This window comes from Anas platyrhynchos, chromosome 25 (genome assembly GCF_047663525.1).
Source record: "Anas platyrhynchos isolate ZD024472 breed Pekin duck chromosome 25, IASCAAS_PekinDuck_T2T, whole genome shotgun sequence".
Taxonomy (NCBI): Eukaryota; Metazoa; Chordata; class Aves; order Anseriformes; family Anatidae; genus Anas; species Anas platyrhynchos.
The window spans coordinates 2,597,757-2,612,307 of record NC_092611.1 but is presented as its reverse complement, the minus strand read 5'-3'; positions in this window follow the sequence as shown (position 1 = coordinate 2,612,307).

Genomic DNA, 14,551 nt, shown 5'->3' with positions numbered 1-14,551 from the left:
TGGCCATGAACCCCAAAGTGAGGACGTTGCCACCTGACCCTTACTCGGACCACAACCCTTCTGTGGCATGGTGTACCTGGTCAGGGCACCACAACCCAAGCTGCACCACCACAAGCTGGCTGTGGCATTGCAGTCCAGCTGTGTTATTGCAACCCAGATGTGTGGCTGTGATCCAGCTGTGCCATCCCATTCCAGCCATGCACTTGCATTACAACAATGCTCCCATGATCCAGATGTGCTGTTACAAGCCAGATGTGCTGGTGCAATCCAGCCGTGCATTTGCAATTGCCTATCTATGCCATTTTAACACAGACATCCAACTGTGATCCAGCTATGGCACTGATCCAGCAGTGACATTGCAGTCCAGCCATGTCACTGCAATCCAGCTGTGCTTCTGTGATCCAACTGTCCTACTTCAATCCTTCCACGTCATTGCCACGCAGATGTGCTGTTGTCACCCAGCTGTGCCACTACAGTACCACTCCACCCTGCTCCGGTGCAGCATGGCACAGGGAGGGATTCCTGATGTCCTTGGGGTGCCACTGGATGACAGGGGACTGTGGCAATGGAATAGCCACCACTGCCACCCAGCTCCCTGTCACCCTGCAGGGGAAGAGAAGAAGCAGTGTGGAGACAGTGACACAGCACGTTGGGGGAGACAGAGGATGCTCATTAATTTCTGTCTAAGCACTGCACATAGCTGCCAGCAAGTGGGCAGCAAGTTGAGGGGATGAGAGTGTTTGGGTGGGGATAAAGATGGTCAGGACAGACAGTGATGCTCAGGAGGAATGAGAAGGTTTGAAATGGCCAAGGACAGTTACTAAGGATGAGGGTGTTAAGGAAGGTGGAAGAGCCTGAGGACAAAGACAGCTGGGAGGGCTGAAGATGGTGGAGAAGGATGAGAGTGCTCAGGAGGCGTGAGGAACCTGGGGACAATATTAGTTGGGGAAGACAAGGATGCTGGGGAGGGCAAAGGCACAGGAGAGGAGGGACACCCACCTGCCTTGGTGCCACCCACCCTCTGCACAGGGTTTTTGCTAGTGGAAAGCTCATTTTGGGGGAAAAAATGAAAAAAAGCTGGATTTTACCTCAGCCAAGGGGACTCTGGCATTGCCACTGTGCTCCTGTCCCTCCTACCCTTTGCAAGGGGACAAGGCCCTGAGCCCCCTGGCCCAAGAGCTGCCCCCTGCCAAAATCCACCCCCACTCACCTCTGCCTGTCACAGGAGTGCTGTGCACTTGGTCCAGCTCTGAGTAAGGACACGCAGCCTGTGAGACATCTCCCTGGTGTCTCCTAGGTGTCCTCCCCCTTCTCCAGTGCCCCATACCCACCTTGCTTGCAGATGTAGTTCTAGAGCACTGGCAAAGGGGTGCTGGGCTCGGGAACCCCAGGGTTCCCCCTGTGAAGGTCACTGCAGCTGGGGAACATCATGGGGCAGAAGCTTGGTGGCTCCAAGGACAGGGCTGTCAGGGCTGGGCACCCACGGGTGCTGAGCCCCTTGCCCCCTGCACCCCAGGCTCTGTCTGTTCCCTGGTCCCTGCTGCCTGCAGAGAGGGTCTGGTGGCACAGAAGGTGACCAAGGGTATGTGTGTGTGTCCCCTGTGGCTTCAGGGAGACCGAGGCATGAGGTGGGGATCTCAGGCACCCTTTCAAGTTCCATAGGATGGGGCAGGTGCAGCATTCTGGGAGTGGGCACCTGGAGGCAAGCCTGACACTCTGGGAAATGGGCATCTAGGGCTGGTGACAGAGATGATACGCTTGTACTCTGCTGCTGCTTACCAGGGTGGCATGGCAGTGGTGGAAGCTCCATCACCTCCTGCTTGTGCTGAAACCTGGGCGGCTTCTCATTGCTGTGGGAATAAAAATGTTGGTTTTGCAGAGTTACATTGTTTAAAGGTAAGGAATGTGGTATTGAGATATGCTTGCAGTGATAAGAAAATTTAGCAGGCGACCTTGTAAAACGCAGACAATCAGATTCCTTAGAACAATTAGGTGAAAATCACGGTGTCAAGTTAGGTAAGTGAAGAAACATTACCACTTCAAACAGTAAAAAAGTCAAAAGAAATCAGAAATTTAACAGGCCAGCAACTGAAGGCCATGCATTGTCTGTGAAGCAATCAGATAGGTTGTGAACCTGGATTACCCACTCAGTGGGGAAATGGGAGGGTCCTGTCATCATCAAAAAGTATATAAACTGTGTTTTGGAACTACTAGGTGTGCTCTCCTGCCATTGCAATCGCGCATAAATTACTACTTCACTGAGATCCTCGCCTAAGTCTAAGTTACTGGCTACAGAGTGTTTCTCACACTGCTGCCTCAGCACCCTGCAGGCCCAGCAGCCCTGATATGCAGCTGTCTCATTTGCAGGGTCGAGCTGCTCTGGGGGTGTTATAAATGAGGTCTCAACTCAATCTGAATTTTGTAATATTTATAAAAGGAATATTTCTAAAAAGTATAAAAGGCAAGTAAACAGAGCTGGGTGTGCGGGGAGTCTACGCTCCACCAACACGCACACACAAACAGCAAACATTCTAAATATACAGAACATTGCTTTACATACTAAACGCAAGCATGCCTATATATATGTACAATCAGGAAAGGTAACAAACAATCCTTTAAGTTCCATGACTTAAGTCTCCATTTTCCATTCCTTTTCTTGATTACTCACAAGTCTCCATTTTCCATTCCCTTTGAACAATATGTCTCGCTTTAAGTTGTCAAGCAACTCGGCCTTCAGGCCTTATGTATCCCGTTCTTCCCAGATCGAAGAAAAGCAGATCCAGCTCCTTTTCAAGGCCAATAGGCCTGGGTCAAAAGGCACGTCCAGGTCAGCAGGGGGCGGAACAGCAAAGGCCTGCGATGGCTGCAGCAGCAGAGGGGCCCATGGTGTAGCAGTCGGATCAGTAAAGGAGCTCGCAGCTCCCTCACTGGCAAACCACACGTTTCTGACTGTGGTCCCACACGGCTCTTTAAGGCCTCAGAGACTGCTCGCCAGATGCCGAGCAATCCCACCGCAACCTTGTCATTTTTAGTAGCAGAGTCCCACACCTTGACCTCAGTTTGGTCCCATATTTCAGGCTCATAAACTGTCCGATTGTTAATAAGGAGAATAAGCTGTAAGGTTACCAGGACAGTCTTTGTCTAAGGACGTATGATTCCCCACAATGTGCAGCTGCTTACCAATGAGAGGCAGTTGTGTGCACGGCTCCGCTTCTCTCAGCTCAAGCTTCTGCCCAGCTCCAGTGCGCCCATTTCCAGCAACTTTCAGTACGAGCTTCTCTGAGCAGTTTGCTGAGTTTGGCCGAACCTATCTTCATGAGGCAATCAAAGTGCCTGTTCCCGTCCTGGTCTCTATTTATGGTGAATGGCGCTGCGTCAGGCTGGCGGGCGGTCACTAGTGGGGTCCCTCAAGGCTCCATTTTAGGGCCGGTACTTTTCAATATTTTTATAAACGATCTGGATGTAGGAATAGAAGGTATTTTGAGCAAGTTTGCCGATGACACCAAACTTGGAGGAGTTGTGGACTCGAATGAGGGTGGAAAGGCCTTGCAGAGGGATCTGGATAGGTTGGAGAGCTGGGCGATCGCCAACCGCATGAAGTTCGATAAGAGCAAGTGCCAGGTCCTGCACTTGGGACGGGGAAACCCTGGCTGCACGTACAGACTGGGCGATGAGACGCTGGAGAGCAGCCTAGAAGAGAGGGATCTGGGGGTCGTGGTAGACAGCAAGTTGAATATGAGCCGGCAGTGTGCCCTGGCAGCCAGGAGGGCCAACCGTGTCCTGGGGTGCATCAAGCACGGCATCGCTAGTAGGTCGAGGGAGGTGATTGTCCCGCTCTACTCTGCGCTGGTGCGGCCTCACCTCGAGTACTGTGTGCAGTTCTGGGCACCACAGTATAAAAAGGACATGAAACTGTTGGAGAGTGTCCAGAGGAGGGCTACGAAGATGGTGAAAGGCCTGGAGGGGAAGACGTATGAGGAATGGCTGAGGGCACTGGGCCAGTTCAGCCTGGAGAAGAGGAGGCTGAGGGGAGACCTCATCGCAGTCTACAACTTCCTCGTAAGGGGGTGTCGAGAGGCAGGAGACCTTTTCTCCATTAACACTAGCGACAGGACCCGCGGGAACGGGGTTAAGCTGAGGCAGGGGAAGTTTAGGCTTGACATCAGGAGGAAGTTCTTCACAGAGAGAGTGGTTGCACACTGGAACAGGCTCCCCAGGGAAGTGGTCACTGCACCGAGCCTGACTGAATTTAAGAAGAGATTGGACTGTGCGCTTAGTCACATGGTCTGAACTTTTGGGTAGACCTGTGCGGTGTCAAGAGTTGGACTTGATGATCCTTAAGGGTCCCTTCCAACTCAGGATATTCTATGATTCTATGATTCTATTCTGCCAGCCTGTTCCTTTTCATTCCTTCTTTCTACTTCTTTACTGATGTAACTTCATCGTGTTGCCTTTTTTATCTTGAGGGCAGGCTCCCCTCTTATACCCTTCTCTCCACAGCAGTTCTTTTCAAAATAACTTTTCATTGGTCAAACAACTTTGAATATAATGACTACAGCAAACACCCAGAAACATCCACGCCTTAACAGCTGGAGAACAAGAAACCGGAGACTGCATGGGGTCTCCTGAATCACCCTTCTTTGTTCCCTCTAAACTCTTTTACATTCCTGATGGCCTAGTCGTTAAGAGTCTGATGTTACAGGGGGCACTCGGAACCCGCTCCCGGGCTCCGGGGGGGCTCCGGGGGGGCTCCGGGGCCCGCTCCCCGCCTCGGCCCCCTCGGCCCCCTCGTCCCGCCCGGCGGCGGAGCTCTCTGGAGGCCCGAGGCCGGGCTCCCCTCCGGGCCGCTGCCGGAGCCGGAGCCGGAGCCGGAGCCGGAGCCGGAGCCGGGGGCCGCTGTCCCGGCCCTCCCGGGACGGCCCCGAGCGGGCGGCCCCGGGGCTCGAACCGGCGGCGACACCGCCGGGAGGGGCGGGAGGAGGCCCCGCCCCGCGCCGCCGCCAGGGGGCGCCGCCCCTCCCCTGCTCCCGCCGCGCCCGCGCAGAAGCCGCCCGGGGCCCGGCCCTCAGGCCCCTCCCCGCCCCCCCCGAGCGGGCTGCGAGGCCCGGCGGGGCCCGCCAGGGGGCGGCGGGGCCTCGCGGCGGGGCCGCTGCCCCGAAGGCCGCCGGGCCCCCGCGGATTTGTCACTTAGTTGTGATAAATAAATGCCACGGCAGGTGAGCAGGATGCCTACAAGAAGCAGCTTCAGTAACTCCCAGGTGCTCACTGAGGTTGAAGACACAGGATGGCAAGCGGATGTCTCAGACAAGCGACACACGTCTGTCTTTCCTGTCCCCAGCAAGTGGATGGACAAGGCCCTGAGACCTCTGGCCCAAGGCCTGTCTGCCACCTGGGAAAAAAAAAAAAAAAAAAAGGCCCCAGGGTCACCTCCCTACTGGCCAGAGGTGATGCAGGAGGTCTGGGGGTGCTGCACTCACACCTGCAGCCTCCATGGGCATCCTTGAGGCCGAAGCAGAGGCTGTTGATGGCCATGGCCAGAGCGGAGGTGAAGCTGACAGTGAGCACAGGCCTGGCAGTGAGCTGGTGATAGAGGTGTGGGGCCTGCACTTTGCTGCTGCTCACTGGGGTGGCACAGCAGCACTGACACCGCAGAGACAAGGACAGGACTCAGGGTGGCACAGCCCATCCAGAAGGGGCATCTCTGGGGTGCCCTCAAAGCACAGAATTCCTGTGCATGCTGCGGCCTGAGTCACGGCACTGGGTAGGCTGACCAGAGGTCAGCCATGACAGACTGCAGTTTCCTGTGGATCTCCAGTGACATTACAGACCCACATGGAGAGAAAGGGAGCAAGGTGTTGATTAAACTCAGGACCAAGGACGTCTAATGTGGTCTAATGAGTGATGTCTGGGGGGATACTTTTTGGCCTTTTGACGAGGCTCCTGTACATACTGCTCAGGAAGCCGCTGGCCACTGCTGCTATCCTGGTTTTGACTGGGATGGAGTTATTTTCCTTCTTAAAATAAAGTTCCTATCTCCTTCCTAAAATAGAGTTCCTAACTAAGTTAGTTTCCTTCCTAAAACACAGTTATTTTCCTTACTAGTAGCTGGTGTGGTTCTGCATTTTGGATTTAGGATGAGAACAATGCTGATAACACTCCGATGTTTCAGTTGTTGTAGAGCAATGCTTACACTACATGACACCTGAACACACTGCTCAGTCATATCTTGCCTTCTGCTCCAAGACCTTTTCCACAGAGCTGTGCCACGACAGGCTGTCCCCAGCACCTATCACAGCACTTTGGTTAGGCCCAAGTACCAGACCTGGAGTTCATTTTTGCTGATTTTTATCAGGTTCCTGTCAGGCCAATCCTTCCACCTGACTTGGTTCCCATGAAGCGTATCCCTTTTTGGTGTCATCTACAAAGGTGGTGAGAGTTGTCTCCCTTGGGTGCCCCATTTGTCAATGCTTTCCAGCTAGGGAACAACCCATTCACCAATACTCTTTTGTCCTGATCATCCAATTAGTGTTTTTCCTGTCTGGTTCTCCATCCAGCCACCAGAACCTGGGTACAAGAACATTGTATTGCTGAGTCCAGCAAAGGGCCATAGAGATGATGAAGCATCTTGTATGTGAGGAAATGTTGAGAGAGCTGCTATTGATCAGTCTGGAGAATAGGAGGCTCAGGGGTGGATCTCGACAACATATAGAAATACCTGATGGGACAGTGCAAAGAGGACAAAGCCAGGCTCTTTTCAGTGGTCCCTAGTGCCAGGACAAGAGGCAATGGGCACATTGGAACATGAGAGGTTCTGCCTGAGTATCAAGAAGCACTTCTGTACTGTGCAATTGACTAAGAACTGGAAGAGGTTGCCCAGAGAGGTTCTGGAGTCTCCCTTCTCGGTGATCTTCAAAAGCTGTCTGGACATGGTCCTGGGCAACCCACTCTGGGTGGCCTTCCTGGAGCTCAGAAGGACCTCCAGAGGTCCCCTCCAACCTCAAACATTGTGTGCTTTTGTGAGCACTCTTTGCTGTGTGACCTACATCTAGGAACAATAGGGACGACCCAGGTGTTCAGGCAGCCCCGAGGAGGAGGAATCTGGACTCCTGGAGAAGAGCTGGATGTCTGGGTGTTGTAGGTGAATGGGGGGTGACATTCTCTCTTTTTAATATTTGTTAGTATGTTTTTAAATGTTTGTGTATATGTTTGCTACTATGTGTTTTTTAATGAGCTTGTTAATATGTTTGTTATTAAGTCCGTTAATAATTTTATGAATACATTTTCAAAATGCTGTTAAAATGTGACAGAATCATAGAATAGTCTGTATTGGAAGGGACCTTTAAAGGCCATCCAGTTCCAACCCACCTGCCATTGGCAGGGATACCTCCCAGTAGACCAGGTTGCTCAAAGCCCCATCCAGCCTGGCCTTGAGCACTTCTAGGGATGGGGCATCAACAACTTCTCTGAACAACCTGTTCCAGTGTCTTACCACCCTCTGAGTGAAGAATTTCATCCTAACCTCTAATCTAAATCTCCCCTCTTTTAGTTTAAAAACATTTCCCTTTGTCCTATCTGCCTGAGTCAAAATCTGCCCGAGATGGAGTCACTCTCCACATTTTATAAGCTCCCTTTAAGTATTGAAAAGCTGCACTAAGGTCTCCCTGAAGCCTTCTCTTCTTCAGGCTGAACATCCCTCTCTCTCTCAGCCTTTCTTCATAGGAGAGGTGCTCCCACCCTCTGATCATCTTGATCATCTTTGTGATCATCTTTGTCTCCCTGTGTTACCATAAAAATTCATCAAAGAAACTCTCTAAGACTCAAATTGGAGTGTAAATTCAAAGATAAGTACACACTGTGAGTTCCTCACCAATTCTTTACAGGCACATCCTCCAGGCCTAGGTTATCTTGACCCCTCTCCCCCATCCTGGGATACAATTCTCTATGGTCTTACAGATAAGGTTGACTAATTAGTGAGTAAGGTAGCATCAGACATACAAAGTTTCTAGTCTCCCTTCTATCTAACTAAATATAGTAATATATTTCAAATTTGGTTCTACTATTCTATCAGAATAGTCAGAAGAACTACAGAGTCCTTCTGACTAGGTATTACCTGCTTTCTTCAAGGTTTCCTTGTTTTCTTCAACTTAAGAAGACAGGATGGGGGAGAGAAATGGAAAGGTAAAAGTGCAAGAATTCATGAGTTGAGACAAAAACAGTTTACTATGTAAAGCAAAAGTTGTACATGCAAGCAAAACAAAACCAGGAATTCATTCACTACTCCCCATCGGCAGGCAAGTGTTCAGCCACTGCCAGGAAAGCAGGGCTTATCATACATAATAGTTTATTGGGAAGACAAATGCCACCACTCTGAATGTCCTACCCTTCTTCATTCTTTACCCTAGCCTTCATTGCTGAGCATGATACCATATGGTATGGCACATCCTTTTGGCTGGTTGGGGTCAGCTGTCCTGCCTCTATCTCCTTGCTGGTAGGGCAGCATGAGAACCTGAAAAGTCCTTGGCTCTGTGTGAGCATGGCTGCGCAACAACTGGAATGTTGGTGTGTTAGCAGCAGCATTCTCATCCTAAATCCAAAACACAGCACTGTGTGAGCCTCTACAAAGAAAATTAACTCTGTCCCAGCCATAACCATGACATAAGGGTATGTAGGAGAGTGTCTACTCCTTTAAGGGTACCTGGTCAAGGATCATTTGCCACAGCAACAAGGGGAAGAAAGGGATGCAGTGCTGGGAACCAAATCTAGTCACTCATGCTAATTTATGTGAGAATGTAGGAATATTTATTCAAGCAAGGCTATCAGATGGAGAACTTCTAAGCTGGAAGACAATGACAAGAAACAGACCTCTCAGTCATACTAATGGACAGGCTAACAGGCTGCAGGCACCACTTCCAAGAGAGATGAACCTTCCAACTGATATGAACCCAGGGGCCCTAAACTGGGAGGGTGCAGAAACTGCAGAGCTCAGAAAAAACATGAGGAGTGTGCAGAGAGAAGGGGGAACTGGAAGAACAAACAGGCGGAATAGATAGAAAAGGGTATAAAAGGGCTCATCACTTGTAAATAAAAGGCCTGTCAGTACACTTGTCTGGCTAAGCCCTGTGGGAGGGGCAATGAGGAGGCAGCATTGCCCTATACAGACAGACAAAAGCAGTATCACATTCACAAGTCTTGGTTCTCTTGGGGACTTCAACTGCACCGCTATCTGTTGGAGCAGGGCACAGGCAATCCAGGAGGTTCCTTCTCACAGGGATAGAGGAGCCAAAGAGCAGAGGTGCTATGCTGGACCTCATTCTCGCCACCAAGGAGGGGCTAGTGGGGAATGCGAAGCTTAAGGGTAGGCTTGATTGTAGTCACCATGAAATGGTGAAGTTTTGTACTCAGAGGGCAGTGAGAAGGCAGCACAGCAAGCTCACAACAGTGGACTTTGGGAGAGCAGACTTTGCCTTCTTCAGGGATCTGCTTGGTAGAGTACCACAGGACAAAGCCCTGAAGGGAAGAGGAGCTCAAGAACGGTTAATATTCAAGGATCATTTCCTCCATCCTCAGGAGTGATGCATCCCAACAAAGAGGAAATCAGGCAAAAAATGCCAGGAGACCTGCATGGATGAACAAGGAACTTCTGTCCAAACTCAAGCAGAAAAATGAGGCCTACAAAGTGTGGAAGCAAGGACAAATAGCCTGGAAAGAATATAGAGAAGCTGTCTGAGCAGCCAGGGATCAGGTTAGGAAAGCCAAAGCCTGGTTAAAATTAAATTTGGCCAGGGACATCAAAGGCAAAAAGGCAAAAACAAAGAGTTCTGTAGGCACATCGGTGATAAAAGGATGACTAGGGAAATTGTGGGCCTTCTCCAGAAGGAAATGGGACACCTGGTTACGCTGGATACGAAGAAGGCTGAGGTACTCAATGACTTTTGCCTCACTTTTCACTGGCAAAAGCTAGCTACATAGCCCAAGTCCCAGAAGGCAAAAGCAGGGACTGGAAGAATGAAGAACCACACAGTGTAGGAGGGGATCAGGTTCAAGATTATCTAAGGCACCTGAAGGTACATGAGTCCATCAAACATGATGAGGTGCATCCACGTGGCCTGAGAGAAATGGTGGATGAATTTGCTAAACCACTATGCATCATATTTGAGAAGTCGTGGCAGTCTGGTGAAATTCACAGTGACTGGAAGAGGGGAAACATAACCCCCCTTTTTAAAAAGGGAAAAAAGTAAGACCTGGGGAACTACAGGCTAGTCAGTCTCACCTCTGTGCCTGGCAAAATCATGGAACAGATCATCCTGGATGCTATGCTAAGGCACATGGAAAACAGAGAGGCTACTGGGGACAGCCAACATGGCTCCACTAAGGGTAAATCATGCCCAACAAATCTCATGGCCTTCCATGATGGGTTTACAGTATATGGCAAGAAAACTATGTCATCCATTCAGATTTGTGCAAAGCATTTGACACTGTCCCCCATGATCTCTAAATTGGACAGACATGGATATGACGGATGGACCACTTGGTGGGTAAAGAATTGGCTGGATGGTCACATTCAAAGAATTGTGGTCAACAGCTTAATGTCCAGGTGGAGATCAGTAACGAGCAGTGTTCCTCAGGGGTTGGTATTGGGACTGGAGCTCTTTTAACATCTTTGTCAGTGACATGGACAGTGGGATCAAGTGCACCCTCAGCATGTTTGCCAATGACACCTAGCTGTGTGGTGTTGTCGACATGCTGAAGGGAAGGGATGCCATCTGGGGGTACCTTGATAGACTCGAGAGATGTGCCAGTGTGAAACTTACGAATTTCAACAGGGTCTACTCCTGGGTTGGGGAAATCCTAAGCACAAATACAGGCTGGATGGAGAATGAATTGAGAACAGCTCCAAGGGGAAGGTCTTGGGGGTGTTGGTTGACAAGAAGCTCAACAAGAGTTGGCTATGTGCGCTTGCAGCCCAGAAAGCCAAAAAGTCACCCAGTTACCTGCACATATCTTGGACCATCGCTAGACTCTGCTGCTAAGCTGGGCCGGGCTCCTAGGCCACAGGGAACTCCTGGCAAATGGGCAGTGCTGCAGAGAGACAGCTCTGCCCAGGAGCAGCTCCTCTGTACAGCGCAGCAGGGCTGGGGTCTGTGACCACAGGTACTGAGGTGGCATGGGGAGAAGAGAGAATGGAGAGAGACATTGCAGGCAGTCATATCCCTCAGATCATGGCATCTCTCAGGATGTCTGTCACAATTTCTTTTCTGTTGAGGATGTGCTGCACAGCGGGGCTTCTCTGCTGCACCATCATAGGATAGGGCATGAGGGCTCTCTTTTGAGGTCGACTGCAGGCTGTGCAGCCGGGGGTGCAGGCAGGGGTGGCCAGGTCTGTGGTGCAGAGCAGGGACCCTGCTGTGCCCCAGGGGCTGTGTGCTGGGGCAGGGCCTGTGCCTCCTGCCAGGCTCAGCACTCAGCATGCCTGGGGAGCTGCCCAGGGGCTGCGGGGAGAAGCTGTGAGTGGAAGGAGACCCCCAGGCAGGGCAGGGCAGGGCAGGGTCCTGCTGCTAGCAGGGGGCTGCTGCCTGGGGCAGGCTGCTCACAGCTCCACAGCACCCCAGGACATTTCCAAGTGCAGTTTTCACAAGGAAAGTCAAGGCAGGAATTACATGCAAAGCTCTCGATACAAAGAACTTTCCTGAGTTAGTGCTTTCAGTTTCCTTCCTAAGTGTAGAGAAGAGACAGAGACTGATAGACCAGCATGTCTGTTGAAACCCTGTAATATCATGTCACCCACTCTGCAGCCTGACTTCACTAGCATCACATTTTCTGGCTGCTGAATATTTTCTTCTGACCTGCTCCTCTGCACAACCATGTGCCCTGCTCCTGCTGGGAGGTTTCTGCAGGGCAGAGTCAAGTTTTCACAGACTTGGATGGGAAAAGACAGAGGAAGTGCTCCAAGAACAAAGAGGTCCAGGCAGTGGAGTTGTACTGCTCTCCAGAGGGCAGGAGAGGAAACTGCTGTCATAAGTGCTGCACAGGGTGGGTTTGGGGAACCTGTCTGTTCCTCCAGTGCAGACACCTTCTCTGAGCTAGCCTCCTGATGTCCTCTCCCACGAGTTATAGCTTCTGCTATGAACTTCAAGTTGTCTGGGGCATGAGATGCCTCCTCTGAAGCCAGAGCTCCAGCAGATGATAGGTGCATCTTGCCGACATGTGCCCTTTTCCTCCCGCATGACAGAAGGCTTAGAGGGACAAACCAGCAATGCTGATAGCTGGGTGGGGGACACAGCTGGGTAAGATACTGTCCCTCTAGAGAGTTTCTTTGCCTCATTGCTTTCCTTGGCATAAGCATAATGGTATTTCCCCACATTTCTTCACCTGCCCATGCTGCTCGTGTTATTTCAGGCTTTCTGGCGGAGGCTTTCTCTGGTTGGAGACTTCAGAGATGTGGGAAGCCTGACCACCAGTGAAGACTGAGGCAAAGAAGTTGTTGAGTACCTCTGCCTTCTCCACCTCTGTTGTTACCCATTCTCCATCTTCATTTGTCAAAGACAGAACGCTCACTTTAGTTTTTCTTTTGTGGCCAATGCACCTGTGGAACTCCTTCCTGTCATTCTTTGCATCCCTTGCCAAATTTAGTTCTGTCAGTGGCTTGTCTTTTCTGATCCCATCCCTGCACATCCAGACAGCATCCCTGTACTCTTCCTAGGGCACGTGGCCCTGTTTCTACTGTTTGTGCATTTCCTTTTTTTGCCTAAGTTGACAAGCAGGTCCTTGTTCAACCATGTTGGTTTTCTACCTTGCCTGCTTGATTTATTACATATGGGAAGAGAGAGCTCCTGTACAGTAAGAAAAATATCCTTAAAGAGTTGCCAGCTCTGATCAGATCCTCTGAGGACCATGTCCCATGAGCTCTCATTCACTAATTCTTTGAACACCTGGAAGTTCACGGTCCTGACTTTGCTCTTAGGTAGGTCCATATCCCTCGAGATCACAAACTCAACCAGGACATGGTCACTGCAACTCAGGCTTCCTCCAATCTTAACCTCTTTAATGAGCTCTTCCGCACTGGTGAGCACCAGGTCCAGTAACACTTCTCCTCTGGTTGGTTTGTCTAATACCTAGATGAGGTAGGTGTCCTCAGTGCACTCCCGGAGCCTCCTCAATTGCTTACTGCCTGCCATGTGGCTTTCCCAGCACACATCTGTGTGGCTGAGATCCCCCAGGAGGATGACAGCCCGTGAGCATGATGCTCGTTGTAGTTAGAGCAAGAAGGCCTCGTCCACAGGCTCCATTTGGTCAGGTGGCCTGTAGTAGACTCCAACCACAGGATGTCCTTTGTTGATCTGGTCCTTAATTTTTACCCACAGGCTCTCAATGGGCTCTTGGCTGTTTCTCAGAGGCAGCTCTTCACAATCTATCAATTTCTTAACACAGAGGTCAATGCCCGCACCCTTCCTTCCCTGCCTATCTCTCCTGTAAAGCTTGTAACCATCTATTCCAATCTTCCAGCTGTGTGATTCATCCCACCACATTTCCATGACAGCAGTTAGATCATAGTTTTCTAAGTGCATCTAATTAGATGGTTAACATCTGGATTGAGAGATACTGATTTCCAACTGCCTCTTCCCTCCGGTGTCTTTTCTTCTCATGTTTTTTCATCAATTGTTGTTATACCTTAGTTCAGATTTTTTCACAGTAGGTCTATGCTGAATTTTACTGCTCTTTTAAGTAGGAATTAACTGTTTTACAGAACAAGAATTGCAGTCCCACTCGTTGCTCTGTGGAAAGGTATACTGACCCCTGCAGGAATAATAATGACTTGCCACGAAACTGAAAATCATACCATGCCTAGAATTGCTCACTGTCCTTAACTTTATGGGTTTATTTTGGTGTAAATTACAAAATTATTCACTTCCAGGGTAACTGCAAGGCCTATCTCCTCTTTAGAATTTAAAGAGAAAAGTAACCTGAAAACAGGGTTTGCTGTATGCAGTATGTTTTGGAATAAGCATTTAATTTTCCTCTACTTTTTGTAATGGAAGCTGCTATTTCTCTGTTGTTTAACAGCCCTGCTGAATTCTTCACACTGGGGACTGGTGGTGAAAACAAACGTCACCTGATACTATCCAGCGGTCTGGTTCTACTACAGTGCTCAAAAATCACCAAAAGACAGTGACACAGAAGTAGATTACAGAAGGAACAATACCAAAGTACTGAAAAATGAAGCCAACTAGATAGCATAAGTGTATGGCATCCATTAATAGCATGGTATGAGACCTCTCACTGGAGAAGATATGTGCTCTTTAGGAGCTGCAGCTAAGCAGAGGAATGCCAGTGAAGCAGCTTTTGTCAAGTTGATGGTGTCAGTAAGATTTAGCTTCCATCTGCCCAAGCTTCAGCAGTTCAGCCTGTGAGCCTGTGCAACAAAATGCACACTGCTTCATAGCTACATTTGCTTTTCATTTGGAACACCTCAATTTCTCTTTTAAAATAGGAATACAGTGGTTTTATTTTTATTTTTTTATTATTTGTTTTTTAAACAGTGAGAGCTTTTTGT